Source organism: Triticum dicoccoides, chromosome 4B (assembly GCF_002162155.2).
Source record: "Triticum dicoccoides isolate Atlit2015 ecotype Zavitan chromosome 4B, WEW_v2.0, whole genome shotgun sequence".
Lineage (NCBI taxonomy): Eukaryota > Viridiplantae > Streptophyta > Magnoliopsida > Poales > Poaceae > Triticum > Triticum dicoccoides.
Genome location: NC_041387.1, coordinates 570,831,317 through 570,841,997, shown reverse-complemented (window position 1 = coordinate 570,841,997; position 10,681 = coordinate 570,831,317). Strand labels below are relative to the sequence as shown.

At 59.6% G+C, this 10,681-nt stretch overlaps 1 pseudogene; it reads right to left on the bottom strand.

Annotated features, from left to right (window-relative positions):
• Nucleotides 1–8,065: 8,065 nt before the first annotated feature.
• Nucleotides 8,066–10,681, bottom strand: LOC119292821 (annotated as a pseudogene).

Here is a 10,681-nt window from a genome sequence, read left to right as displayed (position 1 = left end):
GCTGCGATATGCTGGTACCAAGCCCAAGGCGCCTGCTTCAACCCGTAAAGAGAGCGGGAGAGCAAGCACACGAAGTCGGGGTGCTTGGCGTCGATGAAACTAGTAGGCTGCTCACAGAACACCTGCTAGGCGAGATTACCGTGCAAGAAGGCGTTGCAAACGTCCAACTGATGCACAGGACAAGCGCGCGAGACCGCCAGCTGAAGGACGGCGTGGATCGTGCCCGGTTTCACAACCGGGGCGAAGGTGTCGGTGAAGTCCACGCCCGCGCGCTGCCAAAAACTACGAACCACCCATCGAGCCTTGTAGCGCTCGAGAGAACCGTCCGGGCAAGTCTTGTGGCGAAACACCCACTTGCCAGAGATGATGTTGGCACGGAGGGGTCGCGGAACAAGCTGCCATGTGCGGTTGCGCTGTAGGGCGTCGAACTCCTCCTGCATCGCAGCCAGCCAATGAGGATCCCGAAGGGCGGCACGAGCGGAGGTGGGGATGGGTGATGGTGTCAAAGTCGAGGCAGCGCACGCGTACTCATCGGAGGAGTAGCGTGTGCTCGGCCGATGCACTCCTGCACGGGCATGGGTGACCGGGCCAGCGAGGGCGGCAGGCGCCATGGCAGCGGCAGCCGCAGCCACAATAGGGGCGGTGTCAGGGGTGAGGGCCGCGGCGTTAGGAGCCGCGACGGCGCCAGCCGAGCCAACGGCGAAGGAGGCGACGGGCAAGGTCGAGGTCGAGCTCGTCGCAGGAGTGGGGACGTCGGCCGGGGTGACTGGCGGGGTACCCACAGGCTCGACCTCTTGGGAGGAAGCCGAGGACCCGAGGGCCTGGTCGGACTCAACCTTGGGTGAGGGAGTTGAGAACCCGGGAGGGGCGGTAGAAGGCGCCGAGCCGGGGGGCGGAGGGTTCCGCCGTGCATCGCGCTAGGTAGTGGGCGTGGGGGCCAGAGTCGAAGGAGCCGCGGCCAGAGGAACCTGAAAAAAGGGAACACTGTCACGACGAAGTACACGTGCCTCAAGGTGTACACACGATGAGTGACAGCATCATAGCACCAGTAACCTTTGGTGTTGGGAGGGTAGCCAAGGAAGATGCATGGGATGGAACGGGGTGCAAGTTTGTGTGGCATGGTGGACGCGGTGCTAGTATAACAGAGACACCCAAAGATATGAAGACCATCATAGGACGATGGTGTACCGAAAAGAAGGTGGTGAAGAGCGTAGTTCCACCCAGAACGACACGGACGAATGTTGACTAAGAGAGAGGTAGTGGCGAGGGCATCGGGCCATAACCGAGCGGGCACGTTAGTGTGAAAAAACAACGTGCGATCACAGTCATTAAGAGTGCGGAGAATGCGCTCGGCGCGGCCGTTCTGCTGTGAAGTGTACGGGCAAGTCAGACGCAAGGTGGTGCCGTGAGAGACGAGAAGTGAGTGAAGAGCGACGTTGTCAAACTCTTTTCCGTTATCAGTTTGGAGTGTAAGTATGGGGCAACCGAACTGAGTGGTGACATAGGAATAAAAGGCGGTGAGTGTGGCTAAAGCATCAGATTTATGACGAAGAGAAAAAGTCCACACATAATGAGAATAATCATCTAAAATCACCAAATAGTATAGATAGCCCGTGTTACTCGCAAGGGAGACACCCAAACAACACTATGAATCAACTGAAATGGAAAAGTGGAAACTGAAGTAGACGCACTAAAGGGAAGACGAACGTGCTTGCCCAAATGATAAGCCTCACAAGTATGATCGTCGAGCTTATTACATGAGAAAGAGAAACTCCTAAGAATCTAACGCAAAACAGCGGGGCTGGGGTGGCCCAAGCGAGCATGCCAAAGATCGATGCCAGGGGAGAGGGTGACGGTGTGGAGGTGGAGGCGCCGGCGTGCATGGGGTAAAGCTCGTCAGGACTATCACATCGGTGAAGCACCATCCGGGTACGGGCGTCCTTCACAGAAAAATCAACACTGTCAAATTCCATAGTAAGAGGACTCTCACGAGTAAGACAACGAACGGAGACTAAGTTAGTGACTAACTCAGGTGAAACGAGAACATTAGACATAGTGATAGGTGTGGAATTAGAAGAAAAACTAGTGCTACCGACATGGGCGATGGGTAAAGAGGAACCGTTGCCAAGGGTGATACGAGTAGGGGTGTAAACTGGAGTGGAAGAGGAAAGGTTACCGGGATGAGCTGTCATGTGCGCAGTAGCACCTGAGTCCATGTACCAGTCGTCTCCGCCACCATAGTTGCTCGGCGATGGCGACGAGTGTAGGACGGCTAGGAGGGTAGGGTCCCACGGTGCAGGTGCCGGCGGCGGCAGCTGGCCTCCATAGGGCGGCGCCTGGGCAGGCGCGCCGTAGCCACCGAGGGGTGGCGGCGCAAGCGGGGCACCATAGGGCTGGTAGGGGCGGCGACGAACGCCTGGTGGCCCGCTGGACGGGGGCCAAGGAGACCGAGTGTAGGAGCCCGCAGGACGGGCATGTGATAGGCGTGGATGACGCCCGTCCATGGGTTCTGCCCGGTGGCCCACGGTGGAGGCGGCTGCTGGAAGTGGGGCGCCCCCCCTACGCCCTGCGCCTGCTGCGGCGGCGGCTGCTGCTGGTGGCGGCCCCCGCCGGTTGCGTCGGCCCCGCCACCTTGCGGCTGTTGGGGAGGCGCTGGGGGCGCTCGCGAAGCGAGCGGCAGCGGGTAGTAGCCGGCGGGTGCTGGCGGCGCGGACTGGCGGGGGGCAGCCGGATGAGCAAGGCCGCCGTGAATGGTACCGGCGGTGAGAGCGGTGTGCTACACCCGCTGCTTCAGCTTCGTCATCTGGCGCTCCTCAAGTTTGAGGTACGCGACGATGCACTGGAAAGTGGGCTGCGACAGCAGGGTAAGGTTGGACGCCGCGTTGCCGAAGTCCTCATTGAGCCCGTCGGTGAGGGTGCTCAGCATCAGGTCGTCAGAGACCTTAGCGCCGATGTCGCGAAGCTCGTCGGCGAGCATCTTGAGGCTCATGCAGTACTCGTCGATGATGGAGTTGTCCTGGTGATAGCCAAAGAACTCCTGCTGCAAGAAAACAAGGCGCTGGAGCTTGTTGTCGGTGAAGAGCGCGTTGATCTTGGCCCACACGGTGCAGGCGTCGTCGTCCTCGGCGACGACCGTGTGGAAGATGTCCTTCGAGACCGTCTGGTGGAACCAACGGATAATCGTGGCCTCGATGGCGAACCACTCCGGGTCGCCGCGCATGTACGCGCTGTCCACGGAACCATAGATGTGCTAGGTGAGATAGTACTCACGAAAGACGAGGTTGAAGTAGGTCTTCCGCATGTAGTACAATGTGCTGGAGTTGTCGAGATGGATAGGAACCTGGGCCTCAATATTGAGGACATGGATGGCAGCGGCGGAGAGCTCAGGACCAGCGAACGAGTTGGACGAGTGGGTGGTGGAGGAGCCGGGGGAGGACGGCCACGACATGGCGGCGGCATGTGGGCGCGAGGTAGCGGCTAGGGTTAGGGTTTTGTGGAGGAGGTGGCAGCGGCGTCGGGTGCGGCTGCATAGAGAGAAAAGGCGCGGCGTCTGAAGGAGCGGGGGCGGCTGGCTAGCAAAGCGCAGCGTGGCTGGCTGGCAAAGCGGCGATGTGGGCGTGGCTGGCTAGCAGGCGGTCAACGCAGGCGCGGCTGGCTAGCAGGTGGCATGAGGTGCGCGGGAGGCGGAAGCAAGGCACTTGCGGCAGCGGCGCGGTGTAGAAGGTGGAGGGGCGCGGCGGTGGAAGGTGCGGAGGTGGGGCGCGGCTGCAGCGGCTGACCCTAGGGTTAGACCGAAAAAAGATGATACCATGTTAACAAATGATTTGCAATACCATGTATTGATGGGGTGCCAGTGCACGCATATATAATACTCCCTCTGTTCCTAAATATAAGTCTTTGTAGAGATTCCACTAGGTGGACTACATACGGAGCAAAATGAACGAATTTACACTTAAAATGCATCTATAAACATCCGTATGTGGTTCATAGTGGAATCTCTACAAATACTTATATTTCGGAATGGAGGGAGTACAAGGGAAATACCTCTATCTCAACTATACAAGACTAGGAGGTGAGCCATAACTCCAATACACGTGCAATACAAAATATATATAGGTGTGCCCACTCTTAGAGCATCTCCAGCCGCGCCCCCAACAGCCCCCAGGCGATTTTTTTAGCGCCGGTGGCCGAAATTCGGCCCAATCGCGCCCCCAGGATCTCGTTTAGCGCCGGTTTGGGTGAAATCCAGAGCCGGCGTTCCCGTCCCGAACCCAAGCGGCCGGGTGTCGCTTGGGCGCACCGACGGAAGCGAAAAGCGCCGTGGGTCCGCTCTGTCGGCGACGCGAAGCCCTCTTCCCGCGGTTTCCTCCCGCTTCCCCTCCCTGGCTTCCCTCTCTTCTCCATTCCTGCCGCCAAACCCCCACTCCTCCCTACCCTTCCGCCTGCCATGCCGCCGAAGAAGTACGTGATGCCCCGCGCCACCACGGATCCCACAGCCGCCGCCGTCGCTCAGCCGAAGCAAAGGAAGCCGAGGGAGGCGCTGGCCAAACCCCCCGCCATGAGCAACGCCGAGCGGAAGGCGGATGTGGAGCGCCGGGAGGCCGTCACCGCCGACAGGCGCAACAGGGCCAAGAAGGCCAGGGAGAGATCAGCGCATGCTGCAGCAGCGGCGCAGGCGGCGGCGGAGCATGCGGCCCAACAAGCCGAGGCGGCGTGCGCGCGATGATGAATCGACCCGGTGGGAACGGCCCGTATGCAGCCTGGAGCCAGCAAAGCGTCGGCTCTCCTGCCGGGTTCGCGTCGTTGCCGCACCCATGGAGCACGCCGTCGTCGGGCTATGCCGATGCCGACACCCATGGCGGGTTCAACCCCAACATCACCTTTCCCCATGGGCACCCAGTCCAGCGCACGCCCTCGCCCGCATTCGCCAGCGTGCAGTACCCGCCGTACACGTACTCGCCGCTGGACTACGCGGCCTCACTGACGCCGCCACTCCACCGTGGCCTCTACTCGCAAGCGTCCTTCTCGTCCCATCACGGTGACGCGGATGTGACGGAGGCCGACATGAAAGACATCATCGCGGCCGGCTCATCTGCCGCTGCCGCTTCACCTGGGTTCACTACCCAAGACGGCTCGATTGACCTCGGCGACATGGACGACGAGCTCGACCACGGCGAGGAAGAGCCGGAAGGCGAGGAAGAAGAGGAGGAGGAGCCGGCGCCAGCGCCGATGAGGAAGGGCAAGAAGAATAAAAAAGAGGCGGCCAAGCCCGTCAAGCTGCGCATCAAGTGGGCGTCCAAGGAAGAGGAGCGCCTCGCCGAGGCGTGGAAGGTCGTCTGCCTCAATCCGATCACCGGCATGAAACAGAGCATCGAGACGTATTGGGCCCGCATCAAGGCCGAGTTCGACGAGCGCAAGCTCGTCGACCCCTACTTCAAAGGCATCCACATGAAGCATAGGTCGAAGGCAATGGCGAACCATTGGGGGCTCATCCAAACGACGTGCAACAAATGGCATGGAATCGTCGAGGAGGTCGTGGCTTGCCCGAATAGTGGCACCAGCATCGAGGATCGGGTATAGCACGCCGCCCTTACTATTGCCTTTTGCCGTGTGCGTGCCCGGGCGCGCTCTGGCGCCAAATGACGTTCTTTTTCTCGGCGCAGTTGTTGCGCATGTTCGCCATGTTCCGCGATGACAACGGCGACGTAGAGTTCAAGTACCTCCACGTTTTCAAGCGGATCGACAAGTGCGAGAAGTGGGCGGGGGTCCGGCGCACTCTCGCCAAAGCCAAGGAGACGTACAAGCCGGACGCGCCTACCGCTGGCGCGGCCGACGGGCGCCCGGACGGCAACAAAGGAGCCAAGAAGGCGAAATACGCCGAGTCGGCTGCCGCGCGCGTTCAAGAATCCATCAAAATTGCATCGCCGACGCCTCGCCCAGCGGGAAGAGAAAACGAAGGCGAGGTGGGCTGCCTTGATGATGAACAACACTGTCAAACTCGACCTGCTCCGGTCCAATGTTGCAGCGAAGAAGAGGAACAACGATCAGGCTTTCTTGATGGGCGGCGCCGACATGCTCCAGAGCCGCGACGAGAAGCTCAAGGCGTGGTTCTTGGCGGAGCGAGGCCTCATCCTGAACCAGATACCGACGCCGCCGACAACGCCGCCCAGCCTGACAGAGGACGTCTACGCGACGCCCAGCCCCGCCGACGATGGCTCCCGCGCGCCCAGCAGCACAGAAGTCGCGCCGACCAGCCCGAAAGCCGCGCTGACTCCTCCCAGCCCGCGCACGCCGTCGACGACGCCGGAGGTTGAGCTATACGTTTGATCGTCGTTTGATGCAATCCCGCGCGCCCTTCCTTCCTTTTTTGTACGCTGAACTACCGCGTATCCTTTCATTTGATCACTGAACAGTGGCGCCCGATCGCTGAACTGTGTTTTTTTAGCGGGGACGATCGCTTTTGAACATGGGGCGTCTCGGGGCGGCACCTGGGGGCGTGGCTGGGGAGAAACGACCCCTAGAGACCAATCTAGCGCCGGTACGCTCCTATGCCGCTTTTTTCGGCGGGACGAACGGTTGGAGATGCTCTTAGAGCATCTCCAGCCGCGCCCCCAACAAGGCCCCCCAGGCGACTTTTCGGCCGCCGGCGCCAAAAAATTGGCCCAGTCGCGCCCCCAGGGGCCCATTTTTCGCCGGCTCGGGCCGAAATTGGCGCCGGCGGACCCAACCCGAACCCGGCGTGCTGGGGGCGCCGGACGAATCGTTTCTGGCGCGAAAGCGACGCGGGCCAGCCGCGTCAGCAACACCGCCTGCCTCGTCTTCTCCCGACGCCTCGGTTTTCCGCGGGGAATCAATGGTAAGGCTGCTGCCGGTCAGCTTTGCCATTGATTCCTCACGGGCGGCGCATCACGGGGTGGCACGCTGACGCCTCCCCTCCCTCGGACGCGTAGACATGGACGCGGCGCGGCTATATATGGCCGCGTTCGCCTCTGATGAGTGCTACCTCTCCCGTGCGCTGCCGCCGAGCTCTTCTCCCCCAGCCCTCCCTCTCCCGAGCGCCGCCGCCGAGCTCTTCTCCCCAGCCACTCCATCAGCGAGGGCGACGGGCGCGCCTCCTCGTCGGCTCCTCCCCCGCGCTTTGTCAAGCCGAAGACGGAGCTGGTCTCGCGCTGGTGAAGACGGAGCCGGGGCTGGCGCTGCTGAAGACGAAGCACGGCGAGGTCGAGCTCGACGACGGCGCGGCCCTTGAATGGGCACGCCAAGACTCCCTGAAGATGGCGAGGGAGCGCCAGTGCGCCGCCCTGCGGCGCTTCGCGCAGCGCCGCCGAGGCCGCGATGAAGGAGGAATCGTCATCATCGATGATGACGACGCGCCGCCGCCGCTACCAGCCGGGGAGGGGTCCAGCAGCGGTGCCCGAGTCAAAGAGGAGAAGGCCGACGATGGCGGCGACGACGACGACTTCTTGGCCTTCAGCAAGTTTTTTTATTAGTTTTTATATGTAATGGCGACTACTCGACTTAAATCCGCGAATATAAAGCCCAAGCTTGCCGAAATTTGGCGTGTTTTAGTCGAACTTTGCCTGAAATTTGCTATACAAATTTTTTTTCGCGCCTGGGTGCGGTCCTGGGGCCGGCGGCTGGGGGACAACTCGTCCCCAGGCCCATTTTTTACGCCGGATCACCCCAGGCGGCGATTTTAGGCGCCCCTAAGGGGCCAACAGCTGGAGATGCTCTTAGGCCAACTCCACCGCGCGACCCCAAACGGACGTCCGTTTTGTCCGGTTTCTGTCCGTTTGGGTAGGGATTTGGGGTTGTGTTCGGGCCTGTCCTGGGATGCGGTGGCCGTGCGCCCAGAGCGCGGCCGCATCCATTTGCCCCATCCTGCCAAAGATGCCCAAATTTGCATCAAAACTAGTTTCCAACCCAAATATTTGTCTAAAAATTAAAATAGTTTTACAACCCAATTGGAATTGTCTTTAATAAAATAGTTTTACAACCAAATCGAAATTGTCTTGACTGAACATAAATTGGACCAATACATCTATTGGTTGCCAATGTGATCCCAGACGTGCTCAACCAAGTCATTTTGAAGATTCAAATGAGTGTGCCAATCACGCATCTCATGGTGGAATTCGACAAACTGTTCAAATGTGGTCGGGTCTTGGTGAAGGGGCTCAATATTTTCACCTTGATAATCAAATCCTTGGTCGAAGATACTCTCGTCACGCTCGTCCTCGACGATCATGTTGTGCATGATCACACAAGCAGTCATCACCTCCCAAAAGCTTCCTTTCATCCCATGACAGTGCAGGGTTTCGAACGATACCCCACCGGGATTGAAGCACACCAAAAGCACGTTCCACATCCTTTCTAACACTCTCTTTCATTTGGGCAAATCTCTTTCTCTTCGCACCTTGGGGTTTCGAGATTGTCTTCACAAAAGTTGACCATTGAGGATATATACCATCTGCTAGATAGTATCCCTTGTTGTACTGGTGGCCGTTGATCTCAAAGTTGACAGGTGGGGAGTGGCCTTCTGCAAGCCTTGCGAAGACTGGAGAGCGCTGCAGCACGTTGATATCATTGTGAGAACCTGCCATGCCGAAAAAAGAATGCCATATCCAAAGATCTTGCGATGCCACCGCTTCTAATATGACAGTGCACCCGTTAACATGCCCCTTGTACTGGCCCTGCCAAGCAAATGGACAGTTCTTCCACTCCCAATGCATACAATCTATGCTGCCAAGCATGCCTGGAAAGCCTCTAGCTGCGTTGGTCGCCAACAATCTCTCTGTATCAGCGGCAGTTGGCTGCCTCAAGTACTCTGGGCCAAACACCTCGATCACAGCCTGGCAAAACTTGTACATTGACATCAGACATGTTGTCTCACTCATACGCACATACTCGTCCACCAGATCGCCTGGAATACCATATGCAAGCATGCGGATGGCCGCGGTGCATTTCTGGTAAGAGGAGAATCCAAGCTTGCCAAGGGCATCCGTCTTGCACTGGAAGTATGGGTCATGAGCAACCACTCCCTCTCGGATACGATTGAACACATGCCTTGCCATACGAAAATGGCGACGAAATTTATCCGGCTTGAAGAGTGGGGTGTTGGCAAAGTAATCGGCATAAAGCAGGGCGTGGCCTCTCTCCCTGTTGCGGTTCAGGTTGGGAGCATGGCCAGGGAGTGACCCCCTGTACCGAGGAAGCTGCCGTTGAATATGGTCGTGAACGACCAGTGCAGCCACCACAAGATCTTCATCATCCGACGGCGAATCGTCCGACGAACAAAGGAAGTGATGAAAGAAAAACTCGTCTCCACTGTCCATACCTTTGATGGCAAAAGGTCGAACACCTTCCGGTCGTGGTGGCGAAGAGCCCGCGATGATCACCTTGACGCAGCAGGGGTGGTTGCCGGCCGGCTACTGGCCGCTCTGGAGCTCTCGTCGGAATCCGCCTTGGTCCATCGCCGGCAGTCGTGTCCCCTCCGCCATCGGCAAGGACGGCAACGGCCAAACCTCCCCCGATAGATGACCAAAACTACGGCAAAAGCGCGGGCGTGGTGGTGGCCATGTCGAGACGTAGTTTGGTATGGACGGCGGGGGGCTGCGCGGTGAGGAGGCGGCCGGAGAATAGGGGTGGCGCCGGCGGCGGGGCGGGGCGGGGAGAGAGAGTGAAGCGTCCGTTTCAGTCGACAGGCGGGCCACGGGGGGGACAAGGGCGTGCGTCGCAATCGTCCGCGCGCGTCCGTTTCACCCCAAACCAAGCGCAAGTTTGGGCCGGGGATGGGTCGAAAACGGACGGAATCCGGACATTTGTCCGTTTGAGGCCGCGCGCTGGGCCGCCTCTTTTATCCCTTTTACCCCAAACGGACGGGGCCGGACAGGATAGGGTCGCGCGGTGGAGTTGGCCGCACCACCCCAAACGGACGTCCGGTTTGGCCGGATTTTGTCCCTTTGGGGCGCTGATGGGTTCGCCCATGTCCGCGTTTGTCCGATGGGTCGTGGGTGCGCCCAACGCGTGGCCGCACCCCAAAACCTGTCCGGGGTGGACGTGAATAAAAAAAGTTTAAAAACCAAATGAAATGACTAAAAAAGTAAATAAACTTAGTTAAAAAACATAAAACATATATATAGGGGTTACGGCCACAAAACGGCCCAGTTTGTCAGTCCACTTAACGGCCCAGTTCGTAATTAGCATAAAACAAAAAAGAAAAACGCATCCCGCGCGCTCTTGCTCCTGGCGCGCCCGTCGATGCCGTGGCCGACGCCGCTCACTGGCCGCCGGTGTCATCGTCGTCGCTGACCAGGTCAACGTAGGCCGGCGGCGTCCAGAGGTGGGCCGGCGGTGCGTGGTAGACGGGGGCGGGCTGGACGGCGGGAGGTGCCTGCACCACCTCCTCCCGCGGCGACGCCTCCCGCTTCGGTGACCGCGGCGGCGTGGGGCGCCAGTTCACGCCCACGGCGTCGGCCATCTCTTCTATCGTGCACGACCAGCCCCACCCCTGGCCAACCAGGGTCGGGTGGAACGCGGCCACCGGCGGCTCCTCCACCTCCTCCTCCTCCTTCGCCACCATCTCGAGCTCAGGGATGGCGACCTCGCCGGCGGCAGAGTGGGCCATCATCTCTTCGAGGCCCTCCCACTGGCGCTCGTCGTGCGTGCACATGGAGTCCTCCAT